This window comes from Pagrus pagrus, assembly GCF_965226575.1.
Source record: "Pagrus pagrus genome assembly, chromosome: 9".
Classification (NCBI taxonomy): domain Eukaryota; kingdom Metazoa; phylum Chordata; class Actinopteri; order Spariformes; family Sparidae; genus Pagrus; species Pagrus pagrus.
Window position 1 is genome coordinate 3,210,663 of NC_140193.1, and position 6,000 is coordinate 3,216,662.

Sequence of the window (6,000 nt, forward strand, 5' to 3'; positions counted from 1 at the left end):
ATTAAAGTGAGCCTTCCAAAGTTCTCAGAAATATGCAAATCCAATATATTTGCATGTTTGTATGTGTATCCACCACCTATACACGTAACTCTAATATAATTGAGGCTCAAACAGGCTCCCTGACAGTGTGAAGCAAAACAATGCTCCACTCTTCCAAACACATGCCTGGCGCCAGCTGCCAGGGGAGATAACACCGAGAGGTGAGGAAGAAACAAAAACCAAAACAACAAATCCCTCATATCTCTGGGTGATGAACAGCGAGATCGTAACTTTGTGTTCGTTATCAGATGGGACAAGTTCACATAGCTCCGTAGGCGTAGTACATCAGAGCGGGAGGGTGATATAATGACATTCCTGTAGATTTAGCTGCCCTTGCGAGGGAGCCACTGCCTAGTACACAGAGTCAAAATCATCAGAGGCGACGGGACGTGGATGGCTCGGGCTGTGGGGTCTTCTCTGGGCGTGCACGCATGGCTCGGGCTTGTGGATATCGCTTAGATCGAAATTAATTTTGCGGCGTCTTGGCTCAGGATCACTGTGAGTGAGTGTGCCACACACAGTCTTTGATTGTCTCTGATGGCTCAGATGATGCAGAAGATGAGATACCATCTGAAGTTACCCACCCTCTAAACTCTTTTTCCCCTACACTTCTTCTTCTTCTTCTTTCTTCTTTTTTTTTTTTATCTCAGATTACAGCGCTGGAATAGGATCCCTGCCTGTGCTGTACCTCTGCGGTGAGCTGAGAGTACACACAACAAAGGCATCTGTTGTGCCAGGCAGTCATTGTGTGCAATTTAATGTCTTCTAAATACTTTTATTGTTGACTTTTTTCAGGTGCATTCTGAACATTCCTTGTGGCCGTGCCAGGAAGCAGCACAGGTTACTGTCGTAGAAGAAAAAAAGATTATTGCTTTTGAGGATATAACAAGACGAGACAAGGACTCGAAAAAAGCAGAGAACTCGGCCTACTAAGCATGCATCTCAGCCTGCACTTCACTCCCCAAACAAATCTGTTATTTATTTCAGCTCTTAGGTGTTAAAACACTTAACAAATTGACACACTCTCTGCTCGAACAAGAGCAGGCATGGACTTTAATTACATGCGAACCTAGCCAAGCTCATAATGTGAAAATATGAGTCACAGTGTTTTCTCCCACCACTGCAGACAATCATAATGAATCAGGGCAGGGTGCCTAAAATAGGTACCACCTCCGGGGTGTGTTTTTTAAGTCTTCTATTTATTTTTTTCTCGGCCGTCACCGCAGCAGCGGCTCGTAGGCCTACAGACTGAGGTAATGCCCTGTGAGAGATTCCTGATGCCTTACCTCATGCCTGTCTGACTGAGAAACGCCTCAGTTATCTCAGCCACTTCCTTCTCTTGACCACATGCATATCAGCTGAGGTAAGGATGGAGTGGCCTGGTCCTGGAGCAGCAGGCTGGCTGCAGTGACCTGATTAGATTGGGCCTCTAGAGTCAGGTGGCACAGAGGGGGGGGGGGTAAAAGTGGATCACATGTACACAGTCAACAGTCTATTTTAATAAGAATATGCTCATTTGGTCCTTATCTTCGAGACCTTATGTAAGATTGGAAAGGTTAAGACAAGCAGTGTTTTTGTGTGTGAAGAAAAGGCTGCTGCTGTTGCTTTTGGCTAATACTTCACGCCTGCGTCCGATCTTTCAGTTTAACAACACATATCTCGTCCTCACCTCGTCATGATTTGTTCATCACAAAGTAAACTTTCCCCTCGAGTGTTGACTCAGAAATCTCAGAGTCAAAACACACAGAAGTCCAAGTACTCCATCTTATCAGAGCTCGACTCCTTTCCTTTCCTCCTTTCTTTGTCTTTCATCCCCTCTCCTTCTCCCTCACCTTTTCACCCTCTCTGGCCTCACCTATCCACATCCCCCCTCACGTCCTCCTGTGTCCTCTCCTGTCCCTTCCCCTCTGTTTTTTTGGGTGTGTTTCATCCGAATGTTCCTTATAGGACCAGCAGGATTATCGACCATGAGTAATAGGGCTCTCGCCGGGACAGACCCAGATGCTTTGCATGCTTTCCCAACACCAGCGGGATCAGTGGTAACTGTAGCTCTAACTGGGGTTGGCTTTATTGAGAATCCCTTGCAATAACAGGGAAGGGTTGTGTTTAAGTCTAACCAAGCGGTAGTAAAGCCATGGGGATTTAACACAAAATCCACACAAGGGGTATCATCAACATATTAAGCAGCAGCAGTAAGTTAACACCCTCTCCTTTGCAAATCACAGAGTGGACCTGTCTGGAATGTGCTGTCATGGTACCGAGGGTTTCCTGTAAGTCTCAGCACCGCGTCCGTCCACCTACGTATTTGGATGTAACACCTCAGTGTGTGTTACTATGGTGATCCAATTGACACATGAGCATCAAATTTTGAGTGTTTACCGTTCTCCCTAATGACCAATGGGGCTTTGTTTCACTTGTTTATGATGCTTCAGGGCCTGTGACCAGCTAACGTTTCGTTCTAGCAGAAAAGCACTTGTGGGCGCTGAGTTAGAGCATTGATTTTATTGACATTAGCTAATGCCATGGTAACACAGGATTGACTACATAGCTCTAGGGAAACAAAAGATCTGCTCCCACAAATGGGCTTTTCTGTGTCTGTGAGTTGGTTTCTGTTTCGGTTTGTTACAGAAACCCAATCGCCAGAATAAAAGTTTGCCATGTTTTTTTCAACTTTACCTTTGTTTTGTTTTTGTTTTTTATTTCTCTCTCACTGTGCTTATGCTCTGCTTAGGTTTAGGGACAACAACCACTTGGTTAGAGTAAGGAAAACATCATGGACTGGCTTAAAATACCCATTTTGATCACAAAGCTGACAGACAGTGAAAAATAGCTGGTTTTGGTCTCCACAAAAACTGATGGAAATGTCTGGCAGCTTTGTTGGCTGTAATAATGCCACAACCTTCCCCTCCACCTCCTGCTGCGACAGGTGGCTAATAAGCATATGATGAGAACATGATATGCCACGTTTTGGTACAAATGCCAACCTCGGATGTGTCTGTGGTTTGCATCATATCCTGTTGTTAAAGCAGACACAGAAAGAACAAGTTCCTCCTCCATCTTGGTTACCAGGGTGACGGGGTAACAAGTCCCGCCCCATTTAATATATATGACTGGTTGCCTGAAAAAGAGCAACAGCGGAAAAACACCCGCGGTCGGATCGGGCTCGCACAAAAAGCAGAGCGCTTGAAAAATGACGCAGGGTCCAAAGACCTGAAGGCATGTTAGTTATAGTTAAGTTTGATATGAGTAAAAGTTTCCATTCCCAATCAGTCAAATACTGACACTTTGGGGTTGCCGGCCCGACCTACCAACCCAAAGTGTAAATATTTGATGAGTTGGGAATCAGACTCAGTAATCAACTATCTTACATAACTGAACCTTTCGTGTGAGTGAATATTGTTTTACTCTTGTTTTGCTCTTGAAATCACCCCACGTTGCATCATCGCTGTTACCTGAGTAGATCTGCTGGACCGGCTCCAAATCTTTTGGTAATTATGAATCATTTTACAAACCAAAACATGTAAACATTGGGCACACGTTTACCCATATCAGAATTTCCCTTCAAGGGGAAGTCCAAATCAAAGCTAGTTAGAAATTAAAAGTTACCCAATTTACGTTTCATGTGTCATTTAAGTTGTAAGTCATCCAGTTCAGCAATAATGAGACCAGTTAATGAGTTCCAGTGAAGTCTCAACTCATTAGAGCTCTGAGTCATCCATGTCACACCATGTACGGGGTCTTTGAGGGCCAAATTAAGTCCCAAGTCTTCATAAGCAATTTGCAAGTCACGATGCAAGTCTTTCTGGGTGCTTGCTGATCATAAAGATGACATGACGTGTGAACAAATTACTGTCAAAGCTGTTTTAACTGTGATTTAATGAAGCTGAAGCCAGTCTTCTCAGTGCACACGCTGGATTACTATAGATTCAAGGCCTTTTATTGATTTTATCAGGTTTATTTCACAAGTGACGTGCGAGATTAATAATGCAGACTGAAAGTAAACTTCAGGTCGTCTGGAACCCGAACATAAAAATGATTTAATTATTTGGATTATCATGACCGTCTCAAACACTCCACATGACTCAAATGATTAGAGGAAGACAGCCAGTTGTAATCCCAAGGCCAGACAATCTAGACTGTGTGTATCTACTGTATGTGTGAGTCCTTGTGTGTGTGAATGAGTAAGTCAGTGTACAGGTGCTCCACCTCAGCAGCTGCTGAGGCAAGGCCCCAGACATTAGTCTGGCTACAGACGCACACAAACACCCACACACACGGAGCAGATGAGGTTGCAATGTGGAAACTACTTACTTACTTACTTACTTGAGCAAAAAAGTAAGCAGCGGGGAAAGGGAGGGGTTTGAAACAATTAAAGCCACGCTGACAACTCGCAGACAGTCATTTCATAACTCATACGTGCAGGAGGTCGGCTGAATCAAGGCCTCGAGGGAAGCAGCCCTTATAAGGTTAGACTACGAAGCACACGCAGGACTGACACACGCCTGACACAAGACGCAGGTATGCCTTATTTATCATTAGTCGGAAGCTCTTAACCCAGACAGCTGTGGCTCAATCACATCTGCAATGGACATTCATTGCAGTGACTGTATATTATGATTTCACCCACCATAACAACCCGCTGATGTAATTTTCCGTGAGTGGTGGAAAATTTGGTTGATCAGACTGAGCAAAACCATCCTCACCTTACAGATGCATCATGATGAACTGATGAGCACAGCGAGGTCAGAGGGGTCGGTCCTCAACTGGGGGACCAGGATTCAAGTCAGCTGGGCAGTTGTCCGAATGCTTCAACCTGTGGGAGAAAAGATTGTTCATGTTGGATCAAATCAGACTCGTGTTGTTATTAAGAGCAGCATCGGACAACTTCTCATTCACACAATACGCTCAGCACTATCTGTTGAATGTGATTAGATACCAAGAGCAGAGAGGATAAAGACCTATGATGTGAAATAGTCACTTGCCTTCAATTAACTCCTTTAGTTAGTGAAGTCTCTGTAATAAATTTGTACCATTGGTGTCAATCAACACCCCGTTCAAAGTCCCCATCTGTTTTTATCACATTATCATTATGTCTTACTCTATATCTCCTGTATACACCAGTATCATGCCCAAAACATTCATTTTGTAGGTATTTTAAATAGTATTTTGAGGTTTAAACTTACTGGAAAATGATAAAGAAGATGTTGATGACTCATCCAACACTTTCTGTGACACTGTCATGGATGTATAAAACAGAGGAAGTCGGTCTTACAAAGTGTTTCGGAGGAGTGGGCCTCACAGATTACTATTCAAAAAGCAACTTGTAGCTTTATTCACTGATTTGGGTGAAACTGGATCATGGGTAGATGGCTTTACTTGTTGCTACTACTAACTTCCAAATGAACGGCTCCGGACTGAGGCCGTACTTAGCCTCCGAAAAAGATGGAGGCCAGTTACAGTAGCTACTGAGGGGATTTATGGAGTTTACTGATGGACAGCTTTGTTGCTAAAGTGACACTAATTGCTGCTGCAAGTAGCTGCCATTAGCTCGTAAGCTCTGTTAGCCTTTCAGCTAAGTTAAGTGGTCCTACTTGCTAACTCAGCCCCTGGAGTGCCAGGAGCCAAACCCGGCAAGAATATCAATTTAATCTTGCATCTTTAGATTAAATGTTGGTCTCAGTTGAAGTCCTTTCAGCGGAAACTTAAAAACAAGGGCGACATGTTACACCTCGTTGCCAGCTCAACCGAAAGGTTAAAAAGCTGAGGGGTGATGAAGCATGAAAGCAAAAGTGAGCTGTGATGAAGAAATCTAGCCCTTCACACTCTCAGCATCTGTCTTTACACATGACATCTAATGATATAGTACGCATTCGATTCACAGGTGGTGTTCCATTTAATAGGAATAATTATAGGCCTACCCGTGCTCCTGTCAGCTTTAGCTCAGAGGACCAGTCAATCCAA